We start from the raw sequence: 18,391 nt of genomic DNA on the forward strand, positions 1-18,391 counted from the left end.
TCTTGTATTTCCTGAAGTAGCGTTTTGTAGGGTTTTTTTTTTTTGGTACAGGTCCTTTACTCCCTTTTTTAAGCTGATTCCTAGGTACTTGATTTTCTGGGGCTCAATTGTGAACGGGGTTTTTTTTTCATGTCACCTTCTTCTCTCTCACTGTTTGCATATAGGAAAGCCATGGACTTTGGGGTATTGATTTTATAGCCTTCAACTTTACTATACAAGTCTATTGTTTCTAGGCATTTCTTGGTCGATGTTTTAGGGTTTTCTAAGTATAATATCCAATGATCTGCAAATAGTGAGAGCTTGATTTCTTCCTCTCCTTCCTGGATGTGCTTAATATCTTTTTCTTGCCTAATCGCTATTGCAAGTACTTCCAGTACTATATTGAACAGTACTGGAGATAGTGGGCATCCTTGTCTCGCCCCTGATCTTAGGGGGAAGGCTCTCATTTTTCCCCATTGAGGATGATGCTTGCTGTAGGCTTTTGGTAGATGGCGTTATAGTATATAGTAGATGGCTATATAGTTATTCAGGAAAGTCCCGTCTATCCCCATTTTGGCGAGGGTTTTCATCATAAACGGGTGATGGATCTTCTTAAATGCTTTCTCTGTATCTATTGATATGATCATATGAATTTTATCTTTTCTTTTGTTGATATGATGGATTACCTTGATTGATTTCCGAATGTTAAACCATCCTTGCATCTCCATGATGAATCCCAGTTGGTCATGGTGGATGATCTTTTGATGAGTTGTTGAAATCTATTTGCTAGTATTTTGTTGAGAAACTTCGCATAAATATCAGAGATATCGGACTGTAGTTTTCTTTTCTTGTGGTGTCTTTGTTTCCTTTTGGTACTAAAGAGATATGGGCTTCATAGAAACTGTTTGGGAGAGATTCTTGTTTTTCAATTTCCTGGAAAAGCTTGAGAAGAACTGGCAATAGGTCCTCTTTAAATGTTTGGAAAAAATCACTAGTGAACACATCTGGACCTGGGCTTTTGTTTTGGGGACAACTTTTGATTACAATTTCAATTTCCTTGATGTGAATAGTTAATAATTAATAAATAAATATAATAATCACTTATCACTTAATCACTTAATCCCCGTTATTCATTGATTTATTCGAGCGGGTGCCAGTAACGTCTCCATTCATCCCGGTTGCGTGCTAGCGTAGCCCAATGGTATCTGTTCGTTCTAGGAACATGCAGAGCCTCAAACCGATCATTTAGGGTCTTGACGAAGAAGTCTGACCATCTTATAGGTGGGCGTCCACGTGATCTTTTGATGTCCCGTGGAATCCAATCAGTAATGGCTCTAGTCCAGCGGTTGTCTGTAAACCTCATTACGTGTCCAGCCCATCTGATTTTTGATGTTTTGGCAAATGAGACAGCGTCCCTGATTCTTGAGCGTTGACGAAGATCAGAACTCCGGATTCTATCTCTCATTTGAGTGAATCGTGATATTCCAAGCCTAGTTCTTTCGATTCCTCTTTGAGAGACCCGAATAGCATTCTCATCCTGTTTTCGTAGGGTCCAGGTCTCTGAGGCATATGTTAATGCAGGAAGAATAGTGGAATCAAAGAGATGTGCTCGTAGCTGGAGGTTCTTTGTCCTTTTAGTTATTTCTTAATGCTCTTGAAGGCATTCCAAGCTGCTCTCTTCCTCCTGCGCAACTCAGGTGCCAGGTCATTCATCATGCTGATTTCTCGACCTAGGTATACATAACTGTTGCATTCGGAGATAGTGGTTCCGTTAAGAGCGAATGGAGCGTCAGGAACAAGGCTGTTTCTCATAAACATTGTCTTCGTAAGATTCAGCTGTAGTCCGACCTTTCCACATTCACAGTCAAAGTCGTTCAGCATTTGTGCCACTTGGCTGATGTTTAGTGTTATTAGAACGATGTCATCAGCAAAGCGGAGGTGGTGTAGATGCCGACCATCTATCTTCACTCCCATGTTTTCCCATTCCAGTCGTCACATGCTGTTCTCGAGGGTGGCACTGAAGAGTTTTGGTGAAATGGTATCACCCTGCCGAACCCCTCTCTTGATATGGATGATTACTTCTTTGTAGAATGGTGAGATTTTGGTAGTGAATCCGCAATAGAGCTCACGAAGGATCCTGATGTATTGAGTTTGTACGCCCTGATTGGCTAGGGCTTCCATGACTGCTTCCATCTCAACAGAATCAAAGGCCTTCTTTAAATCAATGAACGTTAGACAGAGCAGCATCTTGAACTCCCGAGATACCTCAATGAGCTTGATTATTGTGTGGATATGGTCAATGGTACTGAATCCTTTTCGGAATCCAGCTTGTTCACATGGTTGTCCTTCATCTAGTGTTCTGCTAATCCTATTCAGGATGACTCGAGTGAATAGTTTGTAGATGACAGACAATAGGCAGATTGGGCGATAGTTGCCAATGTCGTGGATGTCTCCTTTCTTGTATAGTAGTACAGTCCTGCTGGTTTTCCATTGGGATGGAACCTTGCATTCAGACAGGTAGCGTGTGAAGAGTCGAGCCAATGTATTGATGAGTACTGATGGTAAGTTCTTCAGGTGTTCCGGTCTGATCTTGTCTGGGCCAGGTGCTCTTTGTTTCTTTACCGACGAGATGGCATGTTGGATTTCGGAAGGGAGAACATTGGGAATGACATATCCATCATGTGGTATGTGGTATGTGGGCAAGTGGATGTGGCTATTAAAGAGATCTGAGTAGAAGTCATGAATAATCTTCTCCATTGCCCTTCTGGAAGATGTGATAGATCCATCATGATGTCGGAGGGCAGTCATCTTGGTTTTGTAGTTGGTGAAGGACAGGCGGGCATTACGAATGTTTTTCCCAGCTTCTGCTGCATCTACCAGTACTGCTGCTCTCCTGTTTTTGAGGTCATCCTTGATGGCTTCTCTGAACTGTTTTGCCAGTTCGGATGTTCGCTTGTGGTTGCCTGAGGCATGTGCCAAGCCTCGTTGGTGAATAAGTTCAAGAGTGTTCGAAGAAAGACGGTTTTTTGTGGTTATCTCTCTCTTGGCATTCCTTGCACAATCATGGAGGTGCTGAATCATTCGATCATATTCCTCATCAATGTTGTCAATGATGGCATCTTCCCATGTTGCCGCAATAGAGCCAAAGAGCTCCCAGTTGGTGGTTGTTCTGGGAGTCCTCTTCTTAAACCTTGCATTCTTTTCTCCTCGTTCTGTGAGGTAGAATTTTGCACTAAGAAGACGGTGGTCTGATCCAGTTTGGAATTTTGGGACAACAGCAACATCGGTTAGGCAAAACCGCCGATTGAATATGATGTGGTCTATTTCATTGTGGAACCGTCCATCGGGAGACTCCCATGTCCAACGTTTAGATTCAGCCTTTTGGAATTGTGAGTTACCATGGAAGGTTTTGGTTGACATGATGAACTCAGACAGTCTGTCACCCTGTTCGTTCCATTCCAGGCCATGGGTTCCGATGTGGAGTTCATCGACTGATCTTCTTGGTCCTATCTTGGCATTAAAATCACCGACAATGATCTTGTAGAAGGTGTGATCTTCTTTATAGAACTTCTCCAGCTCCATGTAGAATTTCTCAGTTTCTCTTTCACCATAACTGGATGTTGGTGCATAGACAACAAAGATAGAAACTGCCGGTAGTGAGCCACATTTATTCAAGTGTAATCGTCCGATTCGGGTTGTTAGGCATTCGAATGAATCAATGCTCGTGACTAAGTTTGTGTTGACAAGGATACCAACACCACCGACACCTCTTTTATCACATGTTCCAAGGAACAGTTCTTCTCCAGTGTCGAAAATAGCATGATGGGATTGATGTCTTCTCGTTTCGGTCAGACCAATGATGTCGTACTTGATCTTTCGCGCTTGTACCATAAGGTCTTCAATGGATGCAGTAGATGCCAGTGTACGAGCATTAAAAGTACAGACAATCATTTTTGTTTTTCTGCGTTTTGGTAGCCTATGTCTGCCTTGGTGTTTTATCAGCCTCTCCTTCCATATCCTTCTTGACTCTGCATATTCAGGGTTAGGGAAATGAGATCCATTTATTACTGGATTTGGCATATCAATTTGGTCTATTTGGCATAGACCACGGATAGCTTGCCAGGCTCTGCCGTGCGGGTTGGATATTTAAGGTACCCTGAAAACTTAGAGAAAAGTAAATAAATAGTCGCGCAGCCACGAGCTTGTTGTGATAATCTCTGGATCCTGGCCGTTGTTGGGGTTACACGGCAGTTGGAGGGTGTAACTGTCTAGCTACTGACAGGTCCAGTCCCAAACCGTGCAGGCTTGGAGATCTCAGCCCCGGGTCCCACACATCTGGGTTCCTCTGCCAGTTCTGTTATGTCTGAGGCTTATCCAAGTGTGTGGAGAGTGGCCCCAGTAAGGCCTTGGTTGGGGCCTGGAGGTCTTCAGCTGTTGGGCCCTGGCGAGGATAGTCAGACACAGGGTAGGAGACTCTGCCTTGTGTTCTCCCGGGAGCTTGTTGTGATAATATAATATATTATATTATATAATATATAATATAATAAATATAATATATAATATAATAAATAATATAATATATTATATATAATATATCACAACAAATATAATAATAATAAATAAATAAATATTAATAGTTAATAGTTAATAATTCAGTACTCTAGATCTTCTTGATTCAGCTTTGGTAGATTATAGGAATCCAGGAATTTATCCATTTCTTCTAGGTTTTCTTGTTTCATGGCATACAGACTTTCAAAGTAGTCTTTGATGATCCTTTGAATTTATTTGGTTTCTGTTATGTTATCCCCATCTTGTTTCTGATTCAGTTTATTAGGGTTCTCTTTCTTTGTGATTTTTGCTAGTGGTTTATCTATCTTATTTATTTTCTCGAAGAATGAGGTCTTGGTTTCATTGATCTTTTGGATTGTTTCTTTGGTTTCCTTGTCAAGGATTTCTGCTCTAAGTTTTATGATCTCTTTCCTTCTGCCTGATTTGGGCTACTTCTATTGATCCTTTCTAAGATCTTGAGCTGTGAAGTCAAGTTTTTTATGTGGGTCCTTCCTTCCTTCCTTCCTTCCTTCCTTCCTTCCTTCCTTCCTTCCTTCCTGAAAAATGCTTGCAGAGATATAAATTTTCCCCTTAATATGGCTTTAGCTGCACCCCATAATTTCTGGTTGCTCGTGTCCTCATTCTTATTTGTTTCCAGGTATCTTTTGATTTTGTCCTTGACTTTCTTCCTGATCCACTCGTTATTCAGCATTGAATTTTTTAAATTTCCAGGTGTTTGAATTGGGTCTCTATGTCTTTGTGTTATTCACTTCTATTCTTAGTGCATCATGGTCTGAAAAGATTGTTGATACTATTCCTATCTTCCTGATTTTATTGAGGTATGTTTTGTGGTCTAGCTCATGGTCTATTTTGGAAAATGTTCCATACGCACTGGAGAAGAATGTGTATTCTTTCTTTTTGGGGTGTAAAGACCTGTATAGGTCTATAAGTCCTTTCTTACTTTTTCTTCTTTCAAAGTCAGTGTTTCTTTGCTGAGTTTTGTTCTTGTTGATTTATCCAGAGGAGATAAGGTGATGTTGAAGTCTCCAGCTACTATTGTGTTGCTAGCAATGTCCTCCTTAAAATCTGTTAGCAGTTGTTTTAAATATTTAACTGTTCACTCATTAGGTGCATACACATTTAAGAGTGTGATTTCTTCCTGTTGAACATATCCCTTGATGAAGAGAATAGTCTTCGCTGTCCCTTCTAATCTTTTTCACCCTGAAATGTATGTTGCTGAATAATAGTATGGCCACCCCAGCTTTTTTTTAGGGAGCTGTTTGCTTGCAGGATTGTTTCCCATCCTTTAACTTTGAGTCTGTGTTTTCTCTGACTGTTCAGATCAGTTTCTTGTAGGCAGCAGAATGTTGGGTTCTGTCTCTGAATCTATTTTGCCACTCTGCGTTTCTTATTTGGTGAATTTAGACCATTCACTTTGAGAGAGATTATTGTATGTGGTTTTGTGTCATCTTTTTGTAAAGGTCTGTTTCGCTTATAGAGTTTGTCTTGTTTTATAGTAGCCCCTTCTTTTAGGTTTGTTTTTGAGTCTATCAAGTTCCTGAGCTGCTGTTTATCTAGAAAATAGTGTACCGGTCCTTCGAGTTTGAATTAGTGTTTAGCCAGATAGAGTATTCTTGGTGAACCATTCATTTCAGTGAGTTTTTTCACTATATCCAGCCATTGCCTTCGGGCTTGGAGTGTTTCCTCTGATAGGTCTCCTGTGAATCTAAAGGGTTCTCCTTTGTATGTGATTTCCTTCTTTGACCTTGCCACTTACAGTATTGTGTCTATCGGCAGCATCAATCATTCTAACTATGATATATCTTGGAGTGTTTTTCTTAGGGGCTCTTTTAGTTGGCACCCTACGGGCTCCTTGAATCTGAATAGCTGCATTGTCGAGCTCTGGGAATTTTTCAGCAATGATTTGCTTAACCGTGGCTTTTTCATTGGGATTGTTTCCCTGAGCTTCTTGTACTCCAATGATTCTAATGTTGTTCCTCTTGGAATCATCTCGTAGGACTCTGACTTGCTCTAGAGCTATTTTGAGGTAGGTCCTTTGCCATGTTTTGTTGTTGCCTTTGGCTTGGTATAGCTGCTCTTCCAGCTCACTGATTCTGTCTTTAGCTGTGGTCATTCTACTGTTGAGGGCACAGACTGAGTTTTTTATTTCTTATACGGAATCTGTAATTCATGACATTTCTGTGTGTAGCTTTCCAATTTCTGCTCTAATTTCTTCCTGGATTTTCTCAATTGTCCGATCCATTTTTTGTTTTATGTCCTCCTTGAATTACTGGATATCTATATGACTGTTTCATTGAATTCATTGAACATCTTTATGACTTCATATCTGAATTCTTTGTCAGTGAGGTCCCTTAGGTGAGTAGCACCTCTGGAGGCTTCTGTACTCTTTTCATCATCCTCCCCACGTGGGATTTGCGTTGTTTCTTCATGTTGGTGTGTAGGTATGGGGACTAGATTTTTTGGTATGACTAAACTACCTGCGTCTGCATGAGCGTTGGCCTGCCTAAACTTAGGCCACCCCCCCTTCTACTAAAGTCACGCCCACTTCTGAAGAGGCCACACTGCCACAGGAACCTGATGTGTGTGGGGGGGAGGTTAATGCTGGATGGGGAAGAAGACCGGCACAGCATTGGGGATGAAGAGGAACAGGCAGAGTCTCAGGGCTGCTTTTGTCCCAGGATCTGAGAGGATGCCTGGGGCACTTGAATGGAGAAAGTCAAGTCCCGGGTTGGAATACCAGTGGATAAACTGACCTGGGTGGGGAAGAAGATGAGCACAGCTTTGGGAACGAGGAAGAGGCAGAGGCTCAGGTCTGCTTTTGTCCCAGGGTCCATGAGGATGCGTGGGGTGTTTGTACGGAGAAGCCAAATCCTGGGTTCGAATCCCAGTGAATAAACTGACCTGGGTGGGGAAGAAGACTAGCGCAGCTTTGGGGATGAAGAGGAAGAGGCAGATGCTCAGACCGCCCTGGCTCTTGCGGGAAGGGACCACTCTGAGCATTTTGAAGAGCACCCCCTGACACATCACTGACTCACTGACTCAGCTTCCCTTGGCCATTGGGGTGGTCCTAGAATTCATCATTTTTTTCTTCAGAAAAATATCTCTTCTCTGTTACCTAGGGAAACTTATAGAATTTCTTTAAGTAGTGTCCTTGAGCCATTGTTAATCTTTTTTTTTTTTTTAATGTAGGAGTTCTGCTATTTATTCAGCCACTGATTAGCTGATTGAATTGGGCATGAACTTCACCTTACTATTTTTTTATAATTTTAATTATTGAATCACCGTGAGAGCAGTTACTAAGCTGTTGGGTTTATGTCTCGGTCATACAGTGAAACACTCATACCTTCACCAGTGCCCATTCTCCACCACAAAAAAACCCAGTATACCCCCATCCAACAACCTCCTCCTACCTGTGGGGCAGATGATTTCCACATTACTCTTTCTCTATTTTGATCACATTCAATATTTTGACACCAGACCCACCATTATTATTTGAGATTTTACCCCAACACTCAGATCTGCTGAAAAGGCAACAGTAGGCAATTTGTTTTCTATTGCTGGTTATGAATAACATATGATGTCACGTGGCTGCAGTTGTGGCTGTGCAATTTTGAAATTCTGAAATTTTAATATGTCAATCTGGAGGGGTTTCTGCCAAAACCTGCTGGGTTCCGAGATTTGTTCCTGAGTCTCTGGGATCATGGCTGTTAAGCAGCTTGATCAGGAGCCAGAGAGGCCATTTGTGGGCGGCAGACTCAGGTTCTCATTCGGGTGGGGAGGAAAGGGCCAGCTCCACCCCCATCCCGTGAGGCCCCGCATGTCTCGTCACTGTGGACCCAAACCTGACTGTCAAGTGGCCTCTGGAGGATGGCGGTCACTGGGCTGCCAGGGGGAACAGGCCAAGTCACAAAACCTATACCCACATGGAGTGGCCCAGCACCAGTAACCTACTTCAGGAACAGGATGCATTTCTGCCAAAAGCCATTGGGTTCCGAAGTTCATTTCTGAGTCTCTGGGATCATAGCCATTAAGCAGTTTGGTCAGGAACCAGAGAGGCCATGCCTCCAATTATATAGCTGAGCTGGAGATGGTTTGTGGGTGTGTCTCCCATATAACTAACTTTTGGCCGTTTACTTTCTTGCTAAACTTTGCCCCAAGATTTTGAGGTCTGACCAAAGGGTGTTGTCACTCCGCCTACTCCCCCTAGGCGGCTTGGTGGCCGTCATCTAACAGAGGCCATTAGACAGTCAGGCTTGGGCCCACAGTGATGAAACTTGTTGGGCCTCACAGGATGGGGGTGGAGCCAGTCCTGTCCTCCCCGTCCCAACAAAACCCCAAGTCATCGCCCGCAAACGGCCTCTCTGGTTCCTGATCAAGCTGTTTACCGGCCATGATCCCAGAGACTCAGAAACAAATCTTGAAACCCAGTGGCTTTTGGCAGAAATGCGTCCAGACCATGCAGTAGGTTACTGTCGCTGGTTCACCCCAGGGGGGAAAGGGTGTTGTCCCTCTACCTGCTTCCCCCTGGTGGCTCGGTGGCCATCATCCTCCAGAGGCCAATAGACAGTCAGGTTTTGGCCCACAGTGACGACACATTTTGGGCCTTACGGGATGGGGGTGGAGCCAGTCCTGTCCTCCTCACCCCAACGAGATCTCGAGTCATCGCCCACGAACGGCCTTTCTGGGTCCTGATCAAGCTGCTTAACGGCCATGATCCCAGAGACTCAGGAACAAATCTTGGAACCCAGTAGGTTTTGGCAGAAATCTCTCCAGATGTAAGTGTTAAAATTTCGGAAGTTCAAAATCACGTGGCCACTACTGCAGCCATGTGACATCATGTTATCCATAACCAGCAATAGAAAACAAATTGTCTACTGTTGCCTTTCAGCAGATCTGAGTGTTGGGGTAAAATCTCAAATAATAATGGTGGGTCTGGTGTCAAAATATTGAATGTGATCAATGTAGAGAGAAAGTAATGTGGAAATCATCTGCCCCACAGGTAGGGGGAGGGTGTGGGATGGGGGTATACTGGGGTTGTTGGAGGTGGAGAATGGGCACTGGTGAAGGTACAGGTGTTTCATTGTATGACCGAGACTTAGACCCAAAAGCTTGGTAACTGCTCTCACGGTGATTCAATAAATAAAATTATAAAAAATGAAAAATGTAAGGTGGAGTTCATGCACAATTCAATCAGCTAATCAGTGGCTGAATAAATAGCAGTACTCCTACATAAACAAAAGAGCTTCAGAAAGGAGATCAACAGTGATAGTGAAGTATATATAATGGGTTGGTTTAAAAGTATGAGAAAGAAGATAAGGTATTATTTTCAAGAGAAAACACACCCTTTCCAAAGGGGAGACAATGCCATGAAGTAAGAAAGTGAAAAATCTCTGAAGCATCCCGTCAGAGTGTGAATCTCTGCAGAGGGAGAGATCGGCAAAGTTGACTGAAGATGATCCCCCAAGCGAACCATGCCAATGTAGAGAGGAGTCTGTGGTGGTTTAGGATGTTATGTAAGAGTCAAAGTTGCAAAACGTTTTGATGATTTAATTACAGTGTGTCCTTATTTTTATGTCATTTTCTCCTAATTTACTTTTATTTTATGATGCAAAATTACTCCACAAAATGGAGTTTATATAAAAAATAAGCATTTATTCTATCGCTCATAGGATGAAAAAGAATTTTAGAAACCAAGCACTGTAGCACAGTCCTCCCATTTTTCTTTGATTTGCTCGAGCAGGCACCAGTAACATCTCCATTGAGACTTGTTACTGTTTTGGGCATATCAAATACACCACGGGGAACTTGCCAGACTCTGCTGTGCAGGCGGGATACTCTCAGTAGCTTGCCGAGCTCTCTGAGAGGGACAGAGGAATCGAACCTGGGTTGACCTCATGCAAGGCAAATGCCCTACCTGCTGTGATATTGCTCCAGCCCTTTAGAAACCAAACTGATTAAAATTAATAGACATTGTTCAAACGCCATTGTAAAGGTAGATTTTTTTTAAACGTGGATATTATACTGTAAGAGTACATTTAGGAACTCTAGAATGCTAAGTAGAATTTCCTTTTCTCTTAGATAAAAATTCTTTCCTGCTTTACTGACCTTATTCACATTGAAATCTACTTTCCAGAGCATTTGCAGCACCAGCATTAAACAGGAAGCTTGCCTGACCAGAGAACACAGGCCACCATCTTTTACCTTTCATGCCAATTTTTGCAACAGAATTCTTTGCTGAAATATGTTGCAGTCGGTGACAGATTTGTAGCCATACTTTGCAAGCAAGGATGGGGATGTGAGCAGATAGATGCCGCCTCAGTGTGCTGATTGTCCACACTCCAAATCCCATCTTTTCTCATTGACAAGGGAAACCCTTAGTGGCACCTTCAGCATCTTTGTTGAAGGGGGACTGTTTGGGGCCTCACCTGGACCCAAGCTTCTCCCATCGACTCTCTCCTCCCCTTGATAAGGTCCATCCACTTCTTCTTTTTTTTAATTTTAGCCTTTTTGGTCACACCCAGCGATGCACAGGGGTTCCTCCTGGCTTTGCACTCAGTGATTACTCCTGGGGGTGCTCAGGGAACCATATGGGATACTGGGAATCGAACCTGGGTTGTCCGCATGCAAGGTAAATGGCCTAATCGCTGTGCTATTGCTCCAGCCCCTAGAGCCATCAGCTTAAAGCTCATTCTCACTACATGCGAGGTCCAGAAAGATGCCCCACGGCCAGTGTATCTGAGTGGAGGAAGGTGGCCGCACACCTGCCCTTTGTTTCTCACTATGTAGTGAGTGAGTTTCCTGAAGTGATCTTGATCCCGTATTTCCAAGGAGACCATTAATCTGTGGGAATAGATTAACTTTTCCTCTAGCCACTTAATCTTGAGATGGATGAATAGGATTCTCTCCCTTTTCTCTCATTTCTCAAAGGCTTTAGAACTCAGGCGAGGGGCACAGTGGTTATGATGCTCTCTGGGACCTTCTGCTCTCCTGGAGGAAATGCCCACTCTGTTGTTGGCACTTACTTCCCTTCTCTGAGATTTCTTTCTACACCGGATAATATTCTTAACCTCTGTCTGTCATTATGAGCAAAAACATTTTGTATGCTAACAGTTTGCCATGGAAATGGCAAAATTTCGGTCTTGTAGACAGAATTTATAATCCAAGTTTTAGTCACAAATGTCTAGTTAGAGCATATAGAGGCCTCTTAAGCATAATAACCAAATGGCTATTTTGCATGCAAAATACCAACTCTTGGGGAGATAAAAGTTGAACCAAAATGAAACCTTCGCTGCTGTTGAATAATTTGAATACTAATTGTCAGTGGCTGCTTTGTCTATGTAAGAAATTTTAACAAATGCATTTGGACTCAGATTGTGTTTCCCCAATGTCTAACATTAGTAAGATGCATTTAACTCAATCAAATATTCAAATTTCAACTCCTTCCTTAACATTAAGAATGTGAAAAACAAATTGTTCCTTAAAGTACCAACTGGAAAAAGCTCTTTACATAAATCTGAAAAGACTTCAAAAAGGAACTTAGATCAAATAGCTGCATTTTCTTATTATGGCGAATATCCATTAGCCACAAAATAGATGACTTTAAAAGAATATAAGTATCTTTCATTATGGAAAAACACTTTAAATAATTCATGCATAATTTCACTTTAGTGTGTTGGCGATTTCTAATTAAATCCAATTAGAATCAATTTATTCTATCACATGTGTTTGTTTCTGTTCCATCTTTATTTCAAAGCACTTTTATGTTTAAAATTCTAAATGCTGTGGGCTATAAAGACACATGTTGTGAAACTGGAAGGCTGGTGTTTAGATTGTTTTTGGTGATGGAAAGGAACGAGGCAAAGGGATTCATTCTTTCTCTCCCTCTGAGCTAATGAGTGTTATATATGAAGAAAAGGCACGTATTAATGGTCCTGTCAGTAATTCTATAGTTATGCCTTTAAAGCAGGCACCATTTCTCTGCATTCCTGGGAAGCTATATTTTATGTTTGCTTTCTTTTGACAATGGTTTTGTTAAAAATGGGTTGCTAATAACTCCCTAAAGCAAGCTAGTTTGCTGAGCAATACAGTTTGACAAATGCTTATTAGTAAAACCTACACTCTTTAAGATTTACTTGACTGAACTGTCCCATTGATTGTCATCAATTATCATGTTTATTCACAAACAAGTTTCTAAGCTCTCTTGTCACTTCAGCAATTTAGATATTGATTGGATCTATTTGGATGTATAATACCCAAATTGAGTCTCTCTTGAAAACTTGTCAAAAGGTACAAAAGATTTTACTGACAGTCAACAGAACAGAACACACAAGCATTATTTTAAAATTGTTAATCTTCTGGAGGAGAAAATGTGATGATTTCCAAGAAGAACAAGCTAGAAGTATACAAGACCATTGGCAGCATCAATAGGATACATTTCAGAGATTTTAGTGAGGCACACTGTGTATCACTTCATTACTTTGGTAGTGGTAAAATTCACCTCACCTAATACCATAACGAACAAAAAGACAAATAAACAGTTTATTTACTCATTAGTTTGGGGGGCCATACCCAGCAGTGCTCAGGGCTTACTCCTTGCTCTTCACTGAAGGATCAGTACTGGTGGGCTCAGGAGGACCATATGGGGTGCTGAGAACCAAAACCGGGGCAGCTACTTGTAAAGCAGATGTTCTTACCTGCTCTACAATTTCTCCAGTCCCAGAAAAAGATTTTCAAGCAATATATCAGAAAATGCACAGCTTGACATGCTAATAGTGTGTTACTTTATAAAAATGTGTTACTTTATAAAAATTATAAACTAAAGATTAAATGGGTTTCTTGCTCATCATGTACCTTTGATAACTCATTTTCTGCTTTATGGTTCTTTTGAAGCTATTAATGAGTCTATTCTGTCCCACTTCACACTCCGACTCCAAGGAATGGAAATTGAACTCAGGCCACCAGACAGTCCCCATCTTCCTGTCCATGGTACAGTTTCAGGATATGCTTATGAACAAAGTAAGTCCAATTCTATTCTTGCCTAAGATTGACACGATCTGTTTGTGGTTGGGTTGATCAATTGAGAGGATATTTATCTGGGAATCTTAGCAGCCATTTTACTTAGTTGGAATTTTGATATTGGGGAAGGAAGGAAACAGTTTAGGAATGAATGTAAAGGGGAAGTGGTTACTTTGAAGACGTTGTTACCCTTGAATACTTCCTTGACTAAAATTAGACCAGGGGCCCAGAAAGTCTTATGAACCAATTCATTCACTTTCTCTTTGCTTAATAGTTTTTTGCATTGTTTCTCTCAGTAATAACGAAAGCATTCTAATATAAGGGTCAGATATAATGGTTCATTCAGCAAGCTCTACATGGTGAAGGGCTATTACACTCTCAAAGGGGGTGGTTTTCAAATGTCATTCACGAACATTGCCTTCTAAACTCTGCTTTCATTGAGATTAATGATGACTAGTGAAAATTTTTATTATGCAAAGTGCACCAAACAATGAGCTTGCTGTATAATCCTTACTTCATAAATCTATGTTGAAAAAATTATTTTTGTGAATTCTAAATGTTTGACTAGAGAAGAAATAAATCAATTTAGACGGCATAGGGATAGAGTGATTGTTTTCTTAAGAAAGCAAGGAGTATCCAAAGATAATGTGTAAGCCAACTTTTTTTTCAAGTGTATTCCCATGATGTATAATTCATTTGGAGAATAATACGTGTTTTCCCAAACAAATGCTGCAATTATATTGCCCAGCAGAGTGCACAGCACATAATAAACAATCAAAACACAAATTGGTTGCTGAGCCTCAAATTTTTTCTTGAATTCCTTTCATGAAAGTGAAAATAACCCCCTGGTTAGACAATTCTGCTCGTTTTGTATCATTTCTGAGATTGTCTTTAATTACTCTGTGGGACCTTTTCCTCCAATCTCCTTTACTTCTCTGATTTCTGTCTGCAGAATCTAGATTCTTTTGCTCTTTAAAGTGCTGGGCCCTGAACTGCTTCTGCTTCATTGGCATATAAAGAACTTGTTTCAAAGTAGAGATCAGTGCACCATCATCAGGAAAAATGCCAATCGAAGTAAGTGTGCTCTGTAATGTAGCTGATTTATCTTCTTGCTGGAGCTTCTTGTTGTCAGAGAACGCTAACAAGTGACTGGGGGATGTGCACTTAAGATAACATGAATCTATTGAAAAAGATCAGGTTTGATTCGGAGCAACTTGGAATCTTCTGGGGGAGTGGAGCTAACACATTTCTATCCTCCGTCTCAGGGCTCTGCACTTCCAGATACCATGCAGATGCTGCGTATAGGTGGGTCGCTGGAATGTAAATCAGTCCTTGAGCTTGCAGGTCACAGTGACTCAGAGGTCAGTCTCTGAGTACATGTACCATTGTTTTATCATCTAAATTGAATATGTTCACCTCCAGTTACACCCATCTGTGATAATACCCACCATGGGTCATCTCGGGTACATCTGCCCAAATCACAGTCCTCAGCTTCTTACAAAGGCCAGGCTCACTCCTCCAGCTTTCTCGCAATGTGTTTCGGAACTGGACTCATTTCTGTCTTTGCTCAAATATCCTCCACTGTGGATCAGATTGTCCAGAGACACCATTATTAATTAGGACTTCTCCCTCCAACCAGGCAGATCTTTTGGAACTACAGAATTTAGGATCCCCCCAGATCTCTGAATGTCCTTTAGTGGTTTAGTTTTTTTTTTTTTATTTTTTCCCATTGATTTACCTCAAACCAAAGAGCAGAAATTCACTATGATGGTCCTTCAGGTAGTCAAATTGTATATAATGGGATAGAAAATAGCAGAGGGTCAAAGATACTTTATTTTTAAATAAATATTAAAAATATGAAAAGAGTCAAACCTAAGAAGCTTTTCTCTTCTCTAACCTGAGATTAAAAACATGATAATTACCTTATATTCATTGGTTTGACTGCTTCAGTGCCATGCTATATACATGGCTTCTGTAATTTCACTTACTGCCACCCCCGTGATGTGACTTTACTATCCTTATTTTCACAAAGAGAAAAACTAGATGCAAAAGTTAACTAACTTACCTAGCTTCACTCAGCCATCATAAGGCAAACTGGGCTTTTTAACTTACATCTTTTGACATTTCAGTTCTTTGTATTTGCTTCTTTATTTGTTTTGGAAACCACACCTGTAGATACTTCGGGCTTACTCCTGGATCTGTGTTCAGGGGTCACTCTTGGTAGGCTTGGTGGAATCATGTGAGGTACCAGGAACCAAATCTGAGTCCGTTGTGTGCAAGGCAAGTACCTTATTCACTGTACTATAAGCCCCACATTCTCCAGCCCCACGTTCCAGTTCGTTTTATTCTTATATATTAATACAGAGCCTCCACTAGTTATATTGTTAGCAGAATGAGAAGGATATTGTCACAGCTATCGGCATAAATGCCATATCTCATTCATTCCAGATACACCAATAGATATGAACTGCATTTAGGATGTGAATGTGATTCTCAGTTAGCTCCATCGAAAGACTTAGACTCAAGGTAGAAAACTAGAATGCTCATTCAGTTATTGCACATCAGCAAAGGAAAACATACATGTAGTCAGTCCAAAAAAAGTTGATTAAATAACCCACTTTATTAATACTTATTTGGCAGCATAATTGAAAAATAATCAATATGTTCCCATTGTGGGTTTTTTAACAGCTGGATAATTTCAAAACTACAAAACTTTGTAGGATCACACTTTTCTCCTCTATGATCATAGTTACCTATTTATACAGAAGCAGGAGCTTTGGGCCAGTTGAGAGATTTCAGTGTGAAGGTCTGCTATCATGCACACAGAGCTGCTCCTGTTCCTCATCTTCCCTGCAGGCCTGGTGCCATATTGAGACATTGTATTTAGGTCTGACTAGCAAGTCAGACAAGAATTTACTTCCAACTTCCTTATTGTGCCATCTTCACTGTTAGTAAATTACATATCAGCTGTCTTAAATTACATGTATCCAAGATAGGAGGAAAAATGTTATACTAAATGTCCTGGGACTTTATTTTTCCAAGTATTTCCAAGCTTTTGTTAAGATATCATAGAACAGAGTTGAAATCAAGGGGGAGAGTTTCCCTTGTTTATGGGTGAATGCCCATAAGCAATCGTTGATATTTGTCAAGTGTGTCATAAGAGTAGCTTAGTATTCATCTAAATGGTGAGTTGATTCATTTGACAATTTAGGTACTATGGACCTCCTTGGGAGGATGAAGAGAAGTTTATCACCTTAGTTTCTAATACTTATCAACCAGTTATTGGGAAATTTGCTAGTTAGTCTTACAGCGTGGTTTGTCCGATTCCAAATGCAAGCTTTGAAAAAGTGTATTTTAGACCCTTAATAAAATGCATGTTAGTGGTTTACATTATCTTATTTTTGAATTGAATTAATATTTGTATAATATCTATATAAAGGCAAATATTTCAAATTTCACAAGATGATATGGTCTGCTCAAGATCATTTATCCAATTCTTGAAGGAGAATTTAGGGACTTACTACTTTCAAATACATGTAAATAACCTAGTAGAGTGTTAATTAAAACATTCCTGCATAATGGATTATTTGAATTCAACAAAGGTGCACATGAACCTGTATTATAATCTCATGGACAGGAATTTATTTAAGTCCTTGCGTATAAAGCTAACACTCAAAGATCCCAGTAGAATAAGTCTGTAGCACAGGTGACACTAAAGCCCTTGGCAGTCAAACATGTTTCATTTCCTCTGAGTTAGGGGCACAGCATATGTACTTTCTTTAAAGAACCAGGTATTCTATTTTCTTTCTGAAAGGAGATATAGATCTTATGAATCTGGATTCCCACTGAGGCTCAGTTGCTCTGTGAACCCCATCCTCATTGAAATATCAGCCTTCTATTCTCAAGACCTGGAGTTTGAGTTCCTGGGATCTGGGCTTTGGGTCATCCATAAAAGTGAGATGCCTGACAAAGAGGGGTCAGTGCACTGGGCGAAGTCTGGAAGTCAGGGACTTTGGAGTCCTACATCCAAGAGTGATCAGTTCCTCTCTTTCTTCTTCCTTCCTCTTGTTATTCTATCTCCTCCTCTCTTTATTGTCCTTGCAACAAAGGGTGAGAGAGAGGGAGAGAGAATACGTATAAAAATTCTTCAATTATTAGGAGGAAATAGTGCTTTCCCCTTTTCCTTTTGAACTAAAACTCCTCCATACCACTACCTTGTTTTGGAAGTCTTTGAAGACTTTCCCGTATTTACCCATAGCACTTCTTTTCATTGTTCTCTCCTTCCTGTGTGTGCTGGAGGACATCTGAAGCATGTCAGCCTGGAGTATGCTGTTTAGTATTTCCTTTCTCACCTCATTTCTTTTCTACAAAACTAACAAGGAAAACTCAGTCACCAAAGGAAAGACTTGGCGTCACTAATACTAATTGCAGTCACAACGTATAATGTTAGTTAGAATCTGTTAGCACTAACCAAAGACACTTCTTACAATGGGCTTTACATTGATATGAGGACCATGGATGGGGCTCTGTGGTAAAGTAGAGCCTGTGTGTGTGTGCGACCATGGGTATCCCCAGCACTCATGCCCACTGTGCAGAGGACAAATGTACTCTGTGTGCAAGGCCGTTATGGAGTGTACTAGTTCCATTGACTCACTTCTTAGCAATCTGGATTTGTACATGTGCATAGGGACATATGAACTGTGGATATAGACAGAGGTGGATTGGTGCTAGTACACAGAGAAAAAGATATAGAGACATGAGATCACTTTATAGACAGATAAATGTGAATACAGCTACATTATTTACACATATATCAAGTCCCTATCCC

This window comes from Sorex fumeus, unplaced genomic scaffold (assembly GCF_029834395.1).
Source record: "Sorex fumeus unplaced genomic scaffold, SorFum_2.1 ptg000072l, whole genome shotgun sequence".
NCBI classification, from domain to species: domain Eukaryota; kingdom Metazoa; phylum Chordata; class Mammalia; order Eulipotyphla; family Soricidae; genus Sorex; species Sorex fumeus.